The 22041-nt window shown below is 36.6% G+C and overlaps 2 protein-coding genes across 10 annotated transcripts in view; one reads left to right on the forward strand and one right to left on the reverse strand.

The window, feature by feature from the left end:
* LOC141448991 (tyrosine-protein kinase transmembrane receptor Ror-like) overlaps window positions 1-22041 on the reverse strand; it is a 164995-nt gene that overhangs the window by 112617 nt on the left and 30337 nt on the right. The gene's annotated exons all lie outside the window — the stretch shown is intronic.
* The window catches only part of LOC141448993 (L-sorbose 1-dehydrogenase-like), a 105054-nt gene that overhangs the window by 75293 nt on the left and 7720 nt on the right, over window positions 1-22041 (forward strand). For 5 of the 8 annotated variants that reach the window (XM_074117951.1, XM_074117944.1, XM_074117946.1 and 2 more), the window contains 3 exons: window positions 4944-5130; window positions 11522-11664; window positions 16534-16690. The gene's annotated coding sequence lies outside the window, so the exon portion shown is untranslated. Of the gene's footprint in view, window positions 1-4943; window positions 5131-11521; window positions 11665-16533; window positions 16691-22041 lie in introns of those variants that run through there. The other 3 variants (XM_074117945.1, XM_074117952.1, XM_074117953.1) reach the window with 3 other exon arrangements.

A 22041-nucleotide genomic window follows, 5' to 3' on the forward strand; every position in this document is an offset into this window, starting at 1 on the left:
GGACAATGCCCAAATACTTGACCTCACCCGACACATCCAGAGTTTTACCAAAAAATCGAAGGTTTTTGTAGCTCTCCTTGTCCCTTCTCCTTGTAAAGGGAACCAGAGTAGTTTTAGAAGGGTTCACTGAAAGCTCTACCCTTCTACACCAATTTTCTATAACCTTGAGAGCTTCCTGCATGAGTTCAGCCACGATTGTCTCATGTCTACCCCTGACCACCACAGAAATATCATCTGCATAGCCAAGGACCGAGAACCCACGAAGGTCTAGCACCTCAAGTAACTCATCTACGACCATACACCAAAGGAGCGGGGATAGAACCCCCCCCTGAGGGCACCCCCTAACTGTCGTTAACTCCAGCGATTCCCCAAAAAGGGTCGCTGTGATTCTCCTTGACGATAGCATGTTACAGATCCATCTTGAAACAGTGGACTCTACGCCATGTCTATCCATCGCCAAGGCAATTGAACTGTAGGTAGTGTTACTGAAGGCACCCTCAATATCCAGAAACACGCCCACAGCTGTTTCCTTGCAAAATACCGAAGCCTCCAACTCCTTAACCAGACAATGGAGGGCTGTCTCGCAAGATTTGCCTGTTTGGTAGGCATGCTGATTGGCATGCAGAGGCCGTTGCTTTAAAGCCACCTCCTTAATATACATATCAATCAGTTTTTCTAGCACCTTCAACATGAACGATGTTAGACTAATTGGTCTAAATTCCTTCGCCTGGGTATGAGTTCTCTTCCCAGGCTTTGGAATAAAGATAATTTTTACAGGCCTCCATGCCCTAGGGACATGGTTGAGTGCCAAGCATGCCCTCATTATCCTGCATAAAATAGGAGTAATTAAATCTTTCCCCTGCTGCAAAAGGGCAGGGAAAATGCCATCAGGACCCGGGGATTTATAGGGCTTAAAATAATTTACAGCCCAGACCACCTTATTGTAGGTAATGCAGTATTTAGCCACGGCCCAGGTTTCCCTGGTCCCCCGACACCTATCGGGTCCCAGAGTATCCTCACCATGCTGTCCTGACTCAATTACCTTCGAATCGGGAAAATGAGTTCTCATGAGACACTCCAATGTGTCTCTCCCCGATTTGGTAAAAATCCCTTCCTCGTTCCTGATGGTACCCAGGGCACCCCCTGGACTTTTTGATATTATGCGATGGAGCCTAGCCCCCTCCGAGGTCATCTCTACCTCTTCACAGAGCTTCCTCCAAGCATCTCTTTTAGCCTTTCTAATGGCTATGTTGTAAGAAGTTAGGGCCTCACGGTACTCCTTCCATGTACCCCTTCTTCTAGCTACATTGAACAGTTTCCTAACTTTACTGCGGAGCTCCTTCAGCTGGTTATTCCACCAGCCTACTTTCCTGTTAGATGTTATCACTGTCTCCGCACAATTCTCCCAGTAGGCCTCCTTGATGACGCCCTGAAGTCTCTCAGCAGCTTCATCAATGTCCATCCGGGTCCTAAAGTTATTGTTGACTGTACCAATGTTTGCGCTGAGATCCCGTCTAAACGAGTCCCAGTCTGTTCTCCTAGGGTTTCTGTAAGTAACCACCTCCTTACAGTCAAACCCAATGTCGAACCTAATGTACATGTGATCCGAAAGTGAGGGGACCCCCGACACATGCCAGTTCCTAACAAGGGTCGATACAAAATTAGTTCCCAAAGTTAGGTCGATCACTTCCCTACGAATAGAGTTGTGGAAGGTGGGTTCTTCTCCCTCATTTATAACATGCAAATTATTCGCACTAATGAAGTCCAGAAGATACTTACCTCTCTGATTGGTTCCTGAGCTGCCCCATACCTTGTTATGGGAATTAGCATCACACCCAATCAGTAGTTGCAGTCCTCTCTCCCTACACCGGTTGGTCAGATACTGCATCTCCTCCGATGGGGGAGGGACTGTAGAGTCATATGGAAGGTAAGTCGAGGCCACGACAATCTCCCTGGCCTCCTTATCCACATGTAGCTTCACCTTTATTGCAGTCTGGTCTCTGAAACAAAATTCCATTAGCAGTAAAGAGGTAATGTTTTCCCTAACAAAAATACATGTCCTGGGATTGTCAAGGTTATGGTCATAATAAATCTTACCTTTCGCTTCGCCAAGTCCTGCAATTCGCCCCCGTACCAGCCAGGGTTCCTGGATGAGGACAATGGCGATATCTTCCTCCTCGATGAATTTTACTAGAGCTGCAGACGCCCCTCTACTGTGATGGAGGTTCACCTGAAGCAACCTCCATCGATTCAGGGGGGTCATGAGCTGCAGCACTAGTAGAAGTCTTCGAAACTACCCTGAGTCTGACCACTTCGAGTCCTAGAAAAACCTCGAAGTTAGTCCCCTTCAACCTACTCAGGGCCTGTTCCGATATTTCGAACACAAGAGTTTGACCCTTGGGCTCGATTTTCCTATTTAGGAGCCTCCATTCCGCTATATCCAAGCCCTCGTTTTGAACGAGCAGCTTGTCCAAAATAACGGACGGAGTGGTATTCTTGAGAGCACCAGGTACCCACATAGCCACCTTAGCCGCCCTCACGATATCTCTGGCAGGACCCACCCTCAGCTTAGCTCCCTCACCCAACCGGAGCTCCGGAACCACCCTCTCTAACCAAAGTCTCGCATCCTCACCCTCGCAAGCGAGAATGAGTGCACCTTTGGAGAGAAAGCAGCTCCGAAACCGGGGTCCGATGCTGCCAGTACATTTCTCACTACAGATCTCCTCCACCAATTTCTGTTGAAGAAGATCCGCTTGCTCCTCCGACAAAAAGTCATTCGGATAGGAGTCAAGAACGATGGCCATCTTTTGAGCGCAGAGAGCGTCCCTGAAAGAGCACGTAGGCCCTTCCTCTGGGAGTTTCACCCTCTTGCTACCCTGTGCCACCGCCCTCCCCAATGCCGAACTTGGAGTACTGACCTCCGACCTAGGCCTCTTAGGGGTCTGACTTGTTTCTGGAGGGAGAGAACTAACGACTCTCACCTCCTTCCCAATGCCTGCCCCATCCGAGGAGGTCGAAGGAATTATACCTTGCCCACCTGGCTGGTTTACTACTCTGGAGGTCTTCTGCCCCTTCCCCCTTTCCCTCCAGTCTTTCCCAGGAATCCACTCCTTCCCAGCCTCAGCGGCCTTAAGCTTAGCTAGCTTTCTCCGCTGAGCACCACTCGGCTTCCTAGGTGTAATGTGAATACCCTTCAACTTCTGGGAGACCCCAGTGACTGCCTCTTTACCTGGAGGGTCTGCGTTGCCGCTCCCTCCAGAAGAAGTTCCCTGTAGTCCCACATCCGTCTTAGGGCCTTTCACTCTTTCCCCTTTTGGTTTTATCCCAGCCTGTGTTCCTTCCTCAGTAACCTGAGGAACACCACTGGCTGTCGTTTTACAATCTAGTTTTTTGTAATTACTCATCTTGTTCCCACGAGAAGTGGGGGATAGACGGTCACCTGTGACAGACCCCCACTGCCACAGGAAGGCTACAATACAATGGGGTTTCGCCCGGTGCCCCAAGGTGATCGTTACCGCACATATATTTTACTACCCTGTACGCATTCAGCCTCGACACGAGTCCCCATCTCGGCTTGGGTAGGGATTCAAGAGGCAGGAAAGGGAGAGATAGGATCAAAGGATAAAGGGGTAGACGCAAGGATTGGCAGTAGGGGTACAAGAAAGGATTAAAGGATGGGGAGATAGAAGAAGGAGGGAAGCCGATGGGGGAGACACACCGACCCGTCAGAGCCCCGTTAGCCGCAACAAATGCCGCGTTACCAGTCCACACTACGAGGAAGAGGGGTTGACTTGCCGCCTGACCTCCGGAATCGCATGAAGCTTTCAACCGGAGTCACAACGACCTTGTCATATTTGTAAAGTTACACTCTTCATTGTCGGACTGGCCGAAGCGACAATATTATATGTGTTTGACATATTATATTCTATTTTATCAAATTTGTGCAGCCTCAAAACGTGTACTCATTATAATTGGACATGATCGCTAATATTCTTAGACTAAAAAAATATTCTGTAAATGATATTGGTGTTGAGGGAGTTAAAAGGAGCAAAATGTTAAGAGAAATGGACAGAGAGTAGTATTTAATTTAGTTGAACAACTGGTGAGATATTTAACCGGAAATGTTATGAAAGAGAAACTTAGACCACCACCAGTACCTTTACTTACTGCCGAAAAGGATGAGCGGCGCAGTGGAGTAGAGTTGTGTAAAATGTTTATTACTGACAGAATTCTAGATAACATTAGAGGTAAGTGTAGAGGCACATTGACCGGGTCGGCTATAAACATCCAGCTACTTCATTACTGGTTTATGTAATATGAGGAAAAGTTACTGCGCAATACCTCAACGGACCTGGGCTTACACCGTTCTGATTATTATATTCATCCATTTCAACTTCCTAATGGTACTATATATACTGTTCATATTTATTGTTTCATATCTTTTCCTTTAGACTACTAACTTAAGGGAGAAAATTTTGTTTCCCTAAAGAGCATTTCTAGCAAATGAAGTCATCGGTTTGTAAATTGCTATTTAAAAGACGTACATACGTTTTATTTGAAAAATATATTACTTTTGTATCTATCGTATTATTTTATTATGTAATTTTTTTTTTTTTTTTTGGCGCATTAACAGCTGAGGTTATTAGCGCCCGGAGCTTTTTTCTAGTGCACTGCCGGCCACCGGACAGTGTTCTCTCGTTACAGACAACACTGTCCATCACCGGACAGTGTTCTCTCGTTACAGACAACACTGTCCATCACCGGACAGTGTTGTCTGTAAGAAGCTCCTAGGAAGAGAAAATCTAAGGGTCAGCAGCTGGATTCGCACCCGAGACCTCCGCGTGGGAATCCAATACGCTAACCGCACAGCTAATTTCTTCCCTTATTATTATTATTATTAATATTATTATTATTATTATACTTATATTATTTGTTGCTTTCAGGAAGGGCTGCTCACATCTTTAATGAATCAGTGTAACTTTGTGAAAGGAAGTGCAAGTATTGTAAGAGTTTTATGCTGGAGGGGACTTTCAAGGCGATAAAGCGGCGATCTCGTCTTAAGAGGCTCGTCTTACTCAAGAATATTGAAAAGTCAAGTTTTGACGATTCTGAAAGAGGAATCTGGAAGTGGTAAGGACTACTCAGTACTGTATATTCTGCTTAATATATCCGTGCTTCCCGTAAGCGAACAACAAGAACTACATTTCGATGATACCGTCAAAATTGTAGGAAAAGTCGTACAGACTCCTATATATTTATGTTAGAAAAGAGTTTGCAAGAAAAGATAGCACAGTTTCAAAAATTGAATAAAAAAAGTATTTTGTCACTCCTCAAAGCAACTCAGTGAGCATTCATTCAGATTAGCTGCACTAATGCAAGTTTCTGATGCAATGCCTTTCTCACGCTTACTGAGTCGTAGACGTTGCCAAAGCAATGGCGAAGCGGAGAGGAGTTTTTGTGGGGCTCCATTTTGTAATGAGAAAATTTATGATTCCATCTATCTGATCTTGTCTTTTTTTTTTCCTTTGGGCTATGATTACGTTCCTACATTCTTCCAGGACCTTATTGATTACAGTATGGCTGTCGGAGTCCCGAATTTGGTTTAAAGGATTGTTCATTTGTTTACCAAATACCAGAAACCCTTGCAGGGTGATGAACACATCATTCTTTAATGTATTCTCTGTATGGATTATAGTAGGTACTGAAAAATCGATGATTTTCCTTTAGATGGGAGAAGAGGATAAATCTACAATCAGCTCTAGGTTACCACCCACATTGCTATTAAAGACGATTACATTTCAGCAGTGGACTAACCTCTTCTTCAGGAAATTTATAGCTCAAATCCTGGCAAAATAAGCCTGGTCTTCAGATAGTTAAGTTCTGCAATTACTTCCGGGTTTAGCGAACCTGTAGAAAAACTGGAACTTTAACATACACACATTCAACATTTTACCTAACCCCACTTTCTAGGCACTAATAATTCAATTCAAGGTGCCTCAGTAGATCTTTTAGGTCACAGTAGATTTGGTTTTTATTTTCCCTCGTAAGATGCAACCTAAATTTCAGAAGTAAAGATTATCTTTAAATCTCAGGATTCTGTTTGTATCCAAAGTTTAATTCTTTCTTTAAATTTTATACTTCTTTTTACTTTATGAAATGATAAAATCCGAATAGGTATGTATTTCCCAACACTCTCCCATGTTTATTCTTAGAATGAACTAATTATTTTAAATACTTAAGAACTATTATGTGTGAAAGCACCTTCAACACCATAAATATTTAATTTAATTACTCAAATAAATAAGTGGGGGCCTTAAACTTCGGTTTGGTTTTGCCTTGGTGAAATCCGGAACGCAATAACGTGAATTTGAGGTCGTGAGGGTTGCATGTTTAGGAGTACTGGAACCAATAAACATGTTAATAAGATAAAGGAAGCATATAGAGAATGTTAGTTGCCATTTTGTGGGAAAAAAAAAAATCTAGAAAGTGAAAATTGGGTGGTGTGAATGGTTACTTGGTTACTTTCGTTTGAGGAGCTTATTGCATTCTTGTCCCGTTCTGGTATATGAACTCGCATTACACGGAGCCAGAGATGAGAACGCTTTCCCATCACCTCTTGATCGACTTATCTTGGAAACATTATTCAAATAAAACACAAGTTCTAGGTGTACGTAAAATTACGCAAATGTGCACAAAATTTTGATAAAATCTGAGGAGGTCACATTAAAAAAAAAAAGACTCTTAAGAGTGGAAAATCCGTTTAACTTCTATTTTGCTAGAATTATCTTCAAAACTCATTATTTTAGCCAAACATTTATCTGTTCTAAATTGAGTGGTGTGACCATAACAGCATTGATATGGCTCCGCCCTTTCCCAGTCATGTTGTTAAAAAAAAAGTGGTTAGATTTGCATCCTCATATAAGAAGCCTCGCATTTTAACTATTAATTGGCCGATAATTGGGATTCGGTCATCCTGATAATTGATAATTTGTCCGGGAACTTTCCATCGATTGGTATACTCATTGCTTAATACTCACTCCATAACTTATTCAAACCGACTAAACTGTCCGCTTACTGAAATGTCTCTCTAATATGTTTCCAGTAGTAGAGACTAACCTAACTGGACGCAGCAAGCAAGAGTTTTCCTTTACATCAAACAGACCCCCATATTAAGTGCCTACAAAATCGTCCATAATTAGCTCCCAATTAGTGTCTAGAATATGATTTATAATTTCTATAATTTATAGAAAAAGAGGAATAATTTGTCTAAGATGGGTAGTTTTTAACGGTTTGCTTCTTCGTGTAGGATTTGGCGATCAATCCTTAAACAAGTGCTGCGTATAACGTTTAATATAGTATCAGTTTTCTTAGTAAGTTATCTGAAATTCAAAAAGTACATCAAAGTTTTGTTTAGTTGAATTAAAACAAATTTTTTAAAAATAATTTTTCCGTGATCTGTTCTATGAATTATGTTAAAACAAAATGATCGTCCTCGTGGGTACGTAAAAGTTTATCCACAATAAAATGTATATAAACTCACAAAGGTCTTCTTTGAACGAATGGCTAACTGTGTTTACACAGAGGATAATAAATGTTTAATACTTTTATTTATGGTCAATTGATTGTTAAGTTGTTGGTAACGAACCGTGAGAAAATAAAAGATTTTTTTTTTACGGAGAGAGGAACAAAAAGTGGTGTGTATCGGTTTGATTGTTGGGGTGGCGGCCAGCCGTTGATAATAGCGCTTTGGGATGTGTGAATAGTGCGAACTACCATACTGCCTATGTGTGTTTTTATGGGATTTAGTGAATGGATAGTATACGGGTGGAGGTGGGTGGAGATTTGATGATGAGAACTGTTTTGGGTTTAGTGGGTGTTTGGAGGAGGAGATGTTGGAGTAGTCTGTGTGTTGTGGAGAAATTAAGCAGGGCTCAGCCCTCTCCAGGGAGATGTTTATGCGTAATAAAAGTGACAAAGAAGAAAAGACTATTTAAGTTTATGAGAGAGAGAGGGTGTGTGTTTGTGCGTAGGCATGTGTAATAGTTTGGTGACGCGTGGCCAAGAGCGTTATAATACTGAGTCAATGTTTTAGGACGTGTGCACTCTAGCGTAAGAGAATGAAAGCTTACTGTGGAGTAGTTATTACTGGTACAGTAAGCATGAGGCTGCTTCCTCATCCTCTCCCTCTAGTTCTGCCATATCACATGACTGAGTCTCTCTCTCTCTCTTTCTCTCGTACACACAGTTCTCCTATTACAACCACCCCCAAGTGATGAGTTTCTACTTGCCACACTCAAGAAATTCAAAGATTACCCACAACAGTTCTTTCTTAGCTCGTACAGACGTAAGTGAGCGAGGGAGATATGATAAGAGTTTATCTACTTAATCACTAAGTAATGCTAATCAGGAGTAGATTACTTTACTCTTAATCATAAAGGAGAAGTGCAATCTTTATGAACTTTTTTTGTGGGCGTAGATTTTAATAAGAAGAAGATAAATGGCGCTAAATTCTTGAAAGGTAATACTTTTTGTTCGCAAATTATGGAGAATTGTTTTAAGGTAGTATAATTCTATCGAAATGCACACTTCTTCAGCCCTTTGTAAGGGAAGAAAAGAAATGCCACACTGCTACTGGCAATCACCCGCAGTAGCATTAAATTAACAAACTATTGGAAGCATCCCAAGATGCTTATTGATAGCAAAAAAAGAATTCTCACCTTCTTGAGTCTGTTCACAATATCTGGCAGTTTGTTTTTTTGCGAAAGATGAACGTTATGAACTGTTTAAGCTAGAACTAGGTAATTAATATAATCACGTATTTATTTTAATGTCCTTCTTCCAATTAGTTGTGGACGGAGGCGGTAGCTCATACTTTACAATAAACGAACTGGGAATCTCCCACTTTCAAAGTCACGCTCTTGACCACTAGACCAACACCCGGCCCAGCTAGAACTAGGTATACAAATAAAAATATCCTAAAGGCTTGGGTACTTCATTCATCCCCAGTATTTAGGATAATAACTCAGCCTCCTTATACGTTTTATAAACTTCCTTCGCTAGTTGGTTTCATGTAGAGTTCACTGGCAGTTCCGGTGTGAGGTAGAGTGGAGTTTTCCTCAAAATTTTCAGGGTAAAGTAGTCTCATCAATTGTATAATACAGGTAGGAATTGAATTTGCAATTAAAATTTTAAATTTGAAGAAAGCCTGGCCTGTAGATTGTTCCATGATAGCTGAGTGTTTAGAGGGAACAAGCGCAAAGCTAAAATGTATTGTGGTAACTAGATTTGCTTCTCGGTCAAGGCCTTAGATTTTATTTGATAGTTAATTTGAGAAATTTATATTTAAGTACAATTTTCAGTCGCCTTTGTCAGCGATACCTAATTTGGTCGTAAAGTTCGCCTGGAAAAGTAACCATCAGTTTACTTTTACAGTTTCAAGAAAACGTCTTTATGTAAACATCGCGGTTGAGGAGATTGTGTGTATGTTTTTATTACGGAAATGAAGTAATTAATTGTTTTAGGAGGGAACTGAAGGGAAGTTTTGAAACAGATGTTCGACAAAAAAAGAAACCAAAATTATTTTTCTGGTGAATCGTAAAATAGTTCGCAAAGTTTCACATGTGGTGTAGCATCATTTTCCACATTAATTTAAAGAGATAAAAAAAAAGCTAAATATTTTTGTATGGTTGAATGTGGTCAGTTGCAGCAATCAGAGTTAAAAAAAAAAAAAAAAAAAAAAAACTAAGAGCAGTTATTTGCTAATCTAAAGAGGTTCATGTACAGATGTTTAGAGGGAGTGTTGGTGACAGGTCCTCTAATAGGAATAAGATTCACTGGGACGGGTAAAAATGTTTGGAATATCAAGTAGCATATCGTGCGGACGCTCACCACTAAACTAGCACATCATCTTGTGTGTCCGCCCTCTTGAATACTAACCACCAGAACTCCCCTCCCCCCTTACCAGAGCGCACGCTGGTTCACTTTGACTCAGCCTTACCAAGTGATTAGCTCGCCAGTTTTGAGCTTTCCTTCTTATCTTATCTTATCTTAGCTTTTTGTCTTCATTGGCAAGCAATAAACTAGCAGTAGGGCCAATAAAATTACCAAATAAAAAGTACAAATCATTGAAAATGCTTATAATAAAACAGCGTGCCCTCATTTTACGCGTTCAAATTATATTTAAATGAAACGGTATCGTTTGTGGAATGTTACAGAAATTAAAAAATAATTCCTCTTATCTCAGTAGACTATTATAAAAATTTCCACAAGCCATGAAAACTATTAGTCACTTACTGAAGACTTTTCCACACCTTAATTAAAGTTACAGGTTACTGAGGAATTTCGGGTGGATTTTGTTATTAAATGAAAAAACAAAAACAGGCTTCGTAGAACAGAATCAGATCAGGATTTTTTAAAGTAATAATCATAGGGTTGAAATTAGTAAAAGTTATAATTACTCAGGAGTTTGTATTCACTAATTCTGGCCCATTTTCACTGTCAGCGGAAGAATTCTTAAAAAAGCGCAGTTGGCTTATTATAAAGTAAGAGAAATTCTTTTAAAGGTTAATCGGTAAACCCACTAGCCACAAAGAAATCACTTTTGAAACCGATTCTATATTATTCAGAAACCTGTATTCCTCAAAAATATGGACTCCACTTTATTTAAAAACTGGTTATAGTTCCATTACAATATTTTAAATTTATTTATTTAAGTGGGCGCGCAACACTACCTACCACTTTCTCCGTTTGGAAGTTAGTCTAGATCGGGATTTTTGGGATGTAAGAGGTAATTATTGAAGACAAAATTAAATAAATAAATGACACATAGTTAGAGACGTGTCTTTCTCGCTGAGGCGTACTCCGTTGTAGCTTTGTTATCCACATTTGTATCACTCTGGGCATTCTAGTATTTTCATAAATGTAAGAACTCCTGAAGTTTAAGTTGAATCTGTACGATTTATTTTTCTTTGAATATCCTACCCTTTACCCCTCGTACCTCTTCAAATCATGACTTAATCAGGGGATTCGATCCTAAAGACAACTTTTGCCAAGCGTCAAAACGTTTATTTCTGAGTACTTTCCAAATGGCCTATGCCGAAGGTAGGAAAATATTCCAGTAGCTGAACGATCGGTTATTTCGGATAGAACGCTGACTTTCAACTGTAAACTTACTCAGAATGCTGTTTTAGCTTAGTCGGCTTTACGTTCATTATCTGGTGCATTTTCTAGGGTAGCTTGCTGTTTTACTAATTTTACTAAATTCACCAGCTGGCTTAATTTTTTAAAGCGGGCTTTTAGAATCACTGAAAATTATTATTATGGAGCTTTTCTTATTCATTAGCTCCTCCAAAATCTTACTCTTCCAGATAGCTACTCCATAGTAAATGGCAATCAATTATAGGATGACTATTTAGAGGATAACCTTCCATGTTAGGTAGGGATAATTGCACACATCAAGCGTCTCAACAGGCCTTCTGTGTTTTGCTATTGTTTAGTAAAGTCAGGTTGTTTGTGTTCCTAGATTGGGATGTCCGTTGGAGAGACAAGATAACTGAAGAAATGGCTGATCCTGTTTCTGCTTCGAGGTAGCATGTCAATCGATACAATCCAGCTTCCACACTAACTACACGTGATCAGCAAATCTTATGTTTCATGGATTATGAGGTGAGTGGAAGATATCTGAATACTTTGGCGCCCATTATTTGGTTGGAATATTGTTTTTAGATGGAATGAAAAATCATTGTTGTTGTAGCTCACGCAATTTAGAATTTCTTATTGATAATGTGATATTCTTCTTTAAAATGTAAGTTATCCGCATGCAGTGTCTACTGATTTAATGGATGTTAACTTGTTATAGTAAAGTTGCTCTTTAATTAACTTCTTCTTTAATAAGTTGACAACTAGTTGTCTTTTTTCAAAGTTTATATCCGTTTCCAGTTAGAACTTGCTGAAAAAAAATATTTTTTTCTCTCTCTACCTAAATTGTCTGAATTAACATACGTTCCTAACCTAGAAAACTTGAGCTTTTACCTAGTTCTGCGTAGTTAAGTGGTGCAGGATTTAACGTGGAAATTAAATTTTTAAAAATATTGACTACTTCACAGCCATCTTAGCGTTTTTTAAAAATTTAGTTCCTTAAAATGACTCAAAGTAAATTCACGCGACGTTCGCTTGTTGCCTTATAGTAGTAGTAAACCATCTTTCGTGATTTAGTGAAATTTGGTAGCCTCTTCTGTTCTTAAAACATTATAATAAAGAAAGTATTTAATTTGAATAATGCTAACTAATGCATAAACCATAGAATTATGCACACAACTCGTGCATGCTGCCTGGTTGGGGAAAATCAAATTAAGTTAGACGTGTTTTTCCAGACTTACTATGCTCTACTCGATCATTCTGTGACAGGTGTTTTTAAAACAGCAGCAACGGTATTGATTAGGACCTCTGTACTATTCTTGGCTAGTTAATGGATCTGTAATTACAATTATAATTACAGCATTTACATAAAAGAAATTTATGACATCATGATGGATAGTAAAAACTCTAACAATTACTATGTTAGTTTTATTTCTTGCTAATGATAAATATTTTTTCTAGATAATGGAATATCCTCTTATATTTAGCTTTTTTTTACTCCGTGTTAGAGAAAGAATTGCAATAGTGCTTTTCGATTTGGTGTTTTCTCAGGAATCAACACAACTCAAAGTGTAATAGAAATTCCAGATATTTCGTTTCTTCCCGTTAGTATGATTGTGCAACAAATCGATTTACTGGAAGATCACTTTACTAAGTAAGTAGCAAGAGGAAGTGAATTAGTAACTTCTTCCGGAATCGTGATGTCACTGCAGGTATCTCAGCATAAGAGATCACACACTTACATTCACATTTATGCTTGGTATATTGCTCTTTAAAGTAACCTTCTTTGTTAAAACACACGATACTTAAGGAAGCCGCCACAGTAGATCTTTCGGTCGTAATGGATGGGCTCAATAGCTCTCTAAAATTCTCCCGTTACCTACGCATACATGTATAACTTAATTACAAATAAAATTCTTTACATAGCGAAGAAAAGATCCGACGATGGTGAAATTAGATTCATCTTTTTTATGTGCCATTTTCAAACCAAAATCAACAACATAAAATGAATAAAAAAAACCTTTTAAAATATGCAATGAAATATTTGAGTTGAGTCATGATAATATTAAAACTACTAAATGTAAACAAAACAACATCATTAATATTAAAATGTATTCTATTTCTGAGCGTTTATTTATATACATTGGTAAAAGTGTTTTTGAATAAAAAGAAGCAAAGGGAACTAATGTTCGCTCGGTAGAGACTGGTTGTCGATAGATTCAATAATGTTTCTAAAGTACTTCTTACTTGTGTACTAGCGGTTGCTGATGTAAACGTTAATAATATTTCAACTTTTTACGAAATAGTACTTGTAATAAATAAATATTGGATAAAATGTTCAGCGTCAAAATGAATTGATTTTATACTGATATTGACAGAGGAGTTGGTTGCCACCTTTAGAGATTATTGGATTATATTCAAGTAGAATGACAAAATCAATAATGGTTGAAACCAGCAGTGAATCACTTATAGTGAAGAGGAATTCCACTAGAGATTTTTAAATTATGATACATTATAACGCTTTTATTATTATTAAACAAAAAAAAATTATTTATTTTATATATTTTGTGGAAATAAATATTTGCGATTTCACACAACTGCTCAATATTTTAAACTACACAGATATCGTAGGATATATTTTATTTCAAATGCTGTTCTTCATCTGTGTACAGAAGAATTTAAGTTAAACGAATTGTGTTAACACTCAGAATGTACGACATCACCCCTTAAGACTCATAAAAAGATGTTTTTTTTAGAAATGTGTGTAATCTGGAGATCTTATAAGGAAAATATCTTAATAAGCAAGAAGTGAAGAACAATAGAAGGGTCTTTTTGGTTATTCATTACTGTTACCTTTAAGAACGCGGATATGGTAACAATAAACAACAGTTTAATTTATTGTTCTTCTTAGTTGTTTTAAATGTTTGTCATTCAATATTTCTTGCTAATGTAGAAATTCTACATTATAGAATATTATACTAATGTATAATAAACTCTCATATTTGAGTATATTTCAAGAGATTAAGAAAGTGCAAAGTAGTTAATTCAGCCTTCCTTGGATTGTTATTGATTTTAATCAATTTTGGATGTATAGAAAACTGGCTGCCCAATCCAGTGTTTCTTAATGCAATGATCACTATTTTGTAAAAGTTGAGTCGGCTCTAGCAACAATTAGATTCGTGCACAAGGAGGACCAGGTTTTATGAATAATCCCGGATATAAAATGGATTGACGAATGTGCAGCGAGAAGTAAAGATATTTCTCTGCTGCACCTAACATCCCTTTGCTAAATACAGAAAATAGGCACGGGCATCAAATAGAATACATCTCGACTAGTCTATTTCAACTTGATTCTGCTAGAGGGCAAGAGATCTTAGTTTAGAACTAAAACTAGAATAGTTGTTTGTTATTGTTTTTAATATTTGTACAGGAATGAAAGATCCAGTTTTTCGTAGAAAAATGAAAAGCGTCCTTCATCACTGCTGGTAACATTACACCTTATCGAGAGATCACATTTCATTTGGCTAGGTTCCACATGAGAGTCACTTTAATAAAAAATATATTTCAAAGCTAAGCAAAGAAATTTTTTGAGAAAGTAGCTGTTTTGAATCTTTTTCCGGAGAATTTTTTTTTATAGCACTCACTACATAGGTGCAACTTCAGTTTAGTAGCTCAAGTCTGAGTGGATCGTAAAAAACCGAGACATTGAGAATAATTTGGGGGACTAAAATTAGCTGTGAGCTTTTTACTGTAACAAAACAGTGTAGGGAGCCGATTCATGTACATCCTCTTCAATAATAATCGCCATCTGGCAGACTCTAGTACATCACATAGTCTGTTGCGTAATAGGCGATTTAGTTTTATACCTTTTGTTGACAGTTCATTCAAATGAAATGAAATGAAACTCACTTAGATAATTTTCGGCTGCGAAGATTATAAAATCAATATTTAAATCAATTTAAATTATTTTTAAGAAAATCATCAGTTTTTATATTTTGCGCTCCATAATCAAGGGAAATTAATTTAGGAAAAGTATGCTATTGTACATTTATTAACGAATTTATAACTATTTGTGCTGACTAGCCAGAATTAATGTTGGTTGTTTTCAAAATTTACCTTATTTAATATAGATGTACACTCTTTTTATCTACTTTAAAAATTGGTCAGATAGAAAAAAATGATTACTAACAGTTTTCTTGAATTAGTAGACTGAATTGTGATATTTAATATTATTGTGTAATTATATTCAGATTAAAAAAGACATTCTGTACTGGTAGATTTTATTTTATTTTTAATTTCACTTGAAAATAAAACGCCTGTATCGTTCGCATTTCTATCTTATATATAATATTATGCAAGCATGAAACTTGAAAGCATTAGCGAAAGTCTGCGGGTTTATTTATTACTGAATGTGCTTAAAGTCTCCTATTCTGTTGGATAAATTTCAACCAAATATGGCGAATATATTTTTTAAGATAGCAGTGGTAATACGTATAGGAGTGGTAAAAAAGTCTCCTTTAATAGGAGGGATGATGTTAAAATTCTAGTGAGGCAATTTATGGTATTTGAACGCAATTGGGTCTATTTGTTGAAAAGAACGTGTATTTCCCCTTCGTATATTTGCTTCATTTAAACAAACTTGTGTCAAACTATTTACCTTTAATTATGATTATTAACAGCCCAAGAGTGTAGGGGTAATGCGACCCTTTTCCAAGCACCTAGCTGTCAAATAACTAGTTAAAAGGTCATCCTTAGTTTAGTGACTTACCCCAGATTTACGGAACAGTACTTCTTAAGATATTTCTTAAACTCCAATTCCCCTAGTAACCCCTGAGAGTGTACACCCCTCCAAACGTATTGAGTTTAGCAGTTGTGGACCCCCGGGTGGCTGACCAAGCACTACCGACCTCCGTCCTGTTCCAGTCGTCACTATTCTACTGAAGATTCACATTCTACTTTTAAGTGAATCGTTAGCTTATCTATTGGGCATCGTAATTCACCTATCTGGTGGTTAATTAGAAGATTTTACCTAAATAATATTTTCTAAAATTTATAGTTTAAAAACAGAGATAGACCTTCTAGCCGAATCAATATATGGGTTGCAAAAAACTTCATGATACAAATATAATAAATTACAAAATAAATAGTTTTATTGACTAACAAATTAATATTAGTTTTCACTACGAACTAGATTAGTTATTAAAATTAAAATAAGTGGTAGATGCTTCTTTGACTGTAAAATCTGCCGCCGATAGCTGTAGAAATTTGTCAGTTCGTAGTGATCTATCCTCTGGTCTTAGCTGCCTTACATACTCGTAGAACATCCTCCATTTAGGTGTGATTTTTGTTATTATTTTTATTTATTTTTATCTCTCCGCTTAACTATTTCTGTTCCAGTTTCTCTATTACCATCTGAACGTCCTTCTCTTATATTTGCTAATCTGGCAAATCCTTGCTCAGAACTCTCGCTTATATTCTTGATAATTTGGAGGCTCACCATGGAAAAATTCACTTGCAATGGAACAAATAAAATGTAGCTGTTATTCTGCATCAGGTTTGAAACATATAAAATAGTCTAAAATTTAATTTTGTTAAATTTATTATAGTTAATTCTAACTATAAATTAAAATATTACTAATTAAAGATGTTTCAGTTAATTTAAATTAAGAGATAAAAGACTAATTTTTCGTTAGAAAAAGTAATGTATTATCGGATGGGAGGAAGGCAACATGAAATGATGAAGAGGGAGAAGAAGGGGTGTAATTTCTTTAAACCGGCGCCCCTGGATGGTGGCCGTTCGCGAAGACAGATACCGAGAGACGAGTCATTAACCTTGTCACTGATACTTCCCCATCAATTGTGTTCGGCCCAGTTGGCTTACACCAGGATAATCCACTTCACTCCACCTCTGAGTTGAGAACAATGCAAAGCTGCTCGTCACCATTTGGACAAGTATTAATGGATATCAAACACAAACTCCATTGTCATTGTCCAACTAATTAAATAAAATGGCATTTTTCTTGTAAGACAGTCTCCCAGTTTCCAGACTTCAATTACATTTTGTGAAAGTAATTAATTTTAAAGGGGGATAAAAGGAAGGTTCACTCGCTTCTGGCAATTCTCCCACCTTAGAATGATTTTTAAAACGAAAATTGCCTCTTTTAATTCCAGCAAAACACAATAAACTAGGAAGTTCTGATCTTACCCAAGCTCGGTTTCCTGTTCGTTGCTGGATACGAGAACTTTTAATCTTGTCACTTGAAAATTTAAAAAAGAAATTGCTATAATTTTGGATGCCTTTCTCGCTAGCAGAAATTCATTGCTTACTTAAGCAATAAAACTTCCAGCCTCATCCGCTCTAGATCTCACCTGTAGGTGGTCGTTCGTTAGTCTCGTACTGCTAATATTTTCCTCTGTATTTAGTGAAACTCAAGATCGGTTGTAAAATTTAGCGGATATAAATTTACATGGATTTATTTGAGAACATTTAACCTGGAAAACTTTGCCCATATCTTGCGAATTCTTCGGAGTCAATTGCAGAAGTCAGAGTTTTCAAAGTAAACTCTTCTCTTCGTTCAGCTCTGCTATCTTGGTATCCTATCAAGTATTTATACAACGTATGCAACAGTTGAAGCCTTATTTTTACTGCATATGATTGCCACATAGCAAAACCAAAAAAGCTTTAACACTCATAAAAAAAACCTACATGCTATCTACGAGTAGTTCATTTTTACTGAAATTTTTTGAAAGAAACCAGGAAAATAAGTGGTAAACTATTTGGAAAATTTTTCTCACTAAAACAAAGTGATTTTTAATGGAATAGATGATTTTAGCGTTGAGATTTGCGTGTAAACTAGTCAAGATTAAAAGTAAATATTACAGTTTTTCATCCCATTTTCAATGCTTTTGTCTCATCGAATACTATTTAGTTTGGAAATACCAATTACTGAGTGCTTTTTAAATCTGTGTGTGTGTATTAAATTCTGACGAGAAACAGTGAGTGCCCAGTTCATGGATTTATAGAGTTGGTTACCTTTACTCTACGACTAGAATTGGATACAATTCAGCGATAGTGTTTGTTATTGCGACCTCTTTCAATAATAGCAATGACAAAATAAGGGTTATTGTTAAATAAGGAATTATTATTTGATCTCTTTATTATTTTCTTTCGGTAAAGAAATTAATCACATTAACCTGGTCTTCTATGCTTGGCGTACATACTATATGAATAGGTAAACACTGTCAGGCGTTTAGTCGCATCTTGCTATAAGATTTGGCTCATTATTCTTTTCATTGAGATTAAACATCAACTTAGTCTCTCTGCCCAGTAAGTATGCTACTTTAAGATATAATGACCTAGCAATAATAGAATTTGAAAGATAACTTTAATGGAAGTTTATATTAATAAATTCTAGAGAAATCTGTTTCTTAACATTACATTAGATTATTGAAATAATCCCGTTGTAGATTGTTGGTCTGGAGAAAAAAAGAGGTACGAGCACAATCGATATGAATGACAAAGAAGTGCAGATGTTTCTTTCAAGCTGGACAGCTGTTGCTATAGTTATTTCTATTTTTTTTAAAGTATCTCACTAATGAATCTAGGAGAGCTTTATGGTTTGTATTTTTATTTTTTTTATCAACTCAACTAGAAGAGTCCAAATAATTCCTCTGCTTTTAGAAATAACTTTTCTTTTTGTAAAAATTTGTCATAAACTATTGCTTTCATTTGTCTTTCATTGCAATAGTGGGGCGACCAGAAATGTGAACGAATCTCTTGGATTTTTTTTTACTTTTCTGTTAATGTCTACTCAGATTAAAATTTCACTTTTTTTAGAAATTCTTTTTAACAATTACTCATTTTGAAGATATCCATTTATTATAGAATATCCCACTTAAATGGCTCTCCAAATTTTTATAGTTGTGGATTTCTGGTTAGTTATTTATCTTTCTAGTCTATTTATTTAGGGCGTTATTATAAAATACTGCGCATTTATTTTTATTTACTCCAGCGAGACCTAGGTATATCGTGCCAGTGATCCGAGTATTAATAAATATTTTTTGAGGGAAGACATTAGTTATGTGGTTAGTGAATTAACTAGATTCCCCAGCTAAAGTATAGGGTTCGAATTCAGCTGCCGGCCCTTGGCATATGTCTTCCCTAATCGGAGATGTAAAGTACTGCCTATTTCAGTATTGCTCGGAGGCCGCCAGTTAATTGAAAAAAAAAACCCTGCTGCCAATGACCTCAGAAGTTGACACGCTATTAATTAAAAAAATAGAAGTATTGTTTGTGTTTTTAAGCTGGGATCTCTGAAGGAACGCTGTTATAAACAGATGTTTCTTGGCGAAGTTCTTTCTTTCCAAGTTCTTATCAAAAGCAACAACATTCCCTATACTAAGTGTATCTGCAACATAATACTTACGTAATTTTTGGTAAATTTTAGGATATGAGAGATTAATATAACTTTTAGTACTAAACAGAAATCTATTTCTTACGCTTTGTATAAAAAATAATATACCAATAAATATATTCAACATATTTTATCACACTTTAGTGAAGAAGATGAATGGAAAAGTGAAGAGATGAATTGAAGCGGAGAAGAGAGAGAGAAGTAAGCTAAAAAGAGATTTGTGTGTAAAATAGAACGATTGTGTTGGACATGGTGTGTCAGTTTTTATCTCCTTGCATTGTAAAGAGTATGAAAAGAGATAGAAGTGTGCTGGAGAGCCAGTAAAAGAACAAGATGGTAAGGAAGCTGGCCAAGAGATCTTCTTTTCTAAAATAGAACAAAAGGCGCAAACTCTTTTCCTAGTTGAGTTACTTCTGTATCTTTTGTATTACACTTTCATTTCCTTTTCGGTTAACTCTTCTTCTTTCTCTCCATTTTATGTGTTCACCGCCTTCTTTTCCTGCCATTGGGGAACTCACTTCGTCCCGGAATTTTCTCTATTAACTTTATCTCTGGTTTTAATTTTAATTTTGGTTACACACTTTTTCTTATTATCTCTTTCTAATGTAAACTTTTTGAAAGAGAATTTTTGGGATGAAAAAAGAAATAAATAACTTCCGAAAAGAAATGTAACTTAAGACACAAAATTAAAAAAGTAATGCTGATAGATTCTTCTTCTATTGGGGCAGGCTTTCCTTCCAGGTGCCATTGCTGCAATGTAACCTCCTACCAATTATATAATTATAACGAGGATAAAATAAATTCCCTAAATTTAGAATTAAAAAAATGGTGGCCGGAAAGGGTAAATTTCATATATATAAATATATATTTTATTTTTCTTCGGTTCTTGACTGTATAGGGCACAAAGTGTTTCATCTGCAAAAAGCTCAAATTGTAATAAAATACGTCGCAAAAGGAAGAAATTAACGGGGCGTTCATTGCTACTAAAATAAGCAAACCTTTTATAAAAGAGTTTTTACAAGATTTATTCATCTGTGATGAAATTATTACGTCCCTGTGATTTTTGTGCTTATCGCTTTTTAGCAGTGGAGAAAAGTTATCTTTCATATTCTCAGGTTTTTTTTATACCAAGTAATTAACATAATATTGAAGTTTTAATAGAGCGATTGAAATAGTAAAACATACATTTATAGAATAGTTTTTCTATTCAGTTGCTTTAATTTTGAAAAGCTTATCCAGCAGTTTTCTGAATATTTATTGGAACGATCACTTCTGTTACTGCTTATAAACACTTAGTAAATGTGGTTAATTTGTATGGAAATGGAAATTGTTTTCTTTAAAGAAGGGAAACTAGAAAGAAGAAAGCCAATATGGCGGCCACCTCTCCATTCCTCCTGTCCACTTTTATCTCACACTCTTTCACTCTGTTCCTTCAGCTAGTTTGAGATGTTTCCCCAGGAAGTCCGACTATGGGTCTTCTAACCCTCAATGTAATGCATTTAAATTGTTCGCTCCTACCTTCATTGGACCTAAAGGCATTCTAGGCCCAATACTCGGCTAGAGTTTTTTCTTTGTACCAAAATAGTTTTAGTACAATTGTATTAAATTGGAAGTAAAATATTAATTTCTATTGGTACTCAAGTCGTTTAAATTTGTTGAGAATTTCTTTCAGCAAATACTCTTTGCTTTAGCAATCATCAACTTTCAATTTTTCTGCTCTCCATAAACTTATAAATTAGAGATGCAAATATAGAATCGGAGATAATACAGAAATTAGTTCTGAGTATAACGTGCAGTAAGTCATAATATTAGTGACGTCGTAACATTTTTTCGGTTAATTGTTACAAAGAAGCTGGTGTAAACCGTTTGCACGACTACTTTTCGCTACAAATCTCAAGATTCTTTCCTACTTTTAAATTGTTACTAATGATATCATTTCTGTTAAAGCATTATGCTGACCATGGCCAGCTAAACCATTTATTCTACAAGACCATTGGATAGAACCCACTTTTTGTAACTAGCAACATTTGAAGTGATTTTCCGAGGAAAAATCAAAATTTAAAATCTCCTGAGTGCAAAGCTGGGATAGAAAGTCATTAAGAATATTTACTTAATATATTTCCAGAAACTGCACGAAAAAGCGTAACGTTGAAAAACACCCAACTTTGACACGTGAACCGATTTTCATGAATGAAGTGTCATTCGAATCGAAATTTTGTACAGATTTGCACTTTAAAAGTCTCGACGCCGTGCCTCATAAGGAGGGGAGTTTGCCCCACCCAAATAAGGCCCTTTCTAAAACTATTATTAGCAATATTTCTATAACGCTTAGTCCGATTTTGATAAAATTCAGACCGAATAAGTGGTTAAAGCTCCTCTACGTGGCTGTGAAGTGCCATCTTGCTCTTACACCTACTAAGAGGAAGTACTGCAATCGTTTAAATTATCAATGAGTGAACCGATTTAAATCAATGAATTGTCGTTCGATTAA

Source organism: Rhodnius prolixus, unplaced genomic scaffold, assembly GCF_049639745.1.
Source record: "Rhodnius prolixus isolate KJV_2025 unplaced genomic scaffold, Rpr scaffold_2, whole genome shotgun sequence".
Taxonomy (NCBI): Eukaryota; Metazoa; Arthropoda; class Insecta; order Hemiptera; family Reduviidae; genus Rhodnius; species Rhodnius prolixus.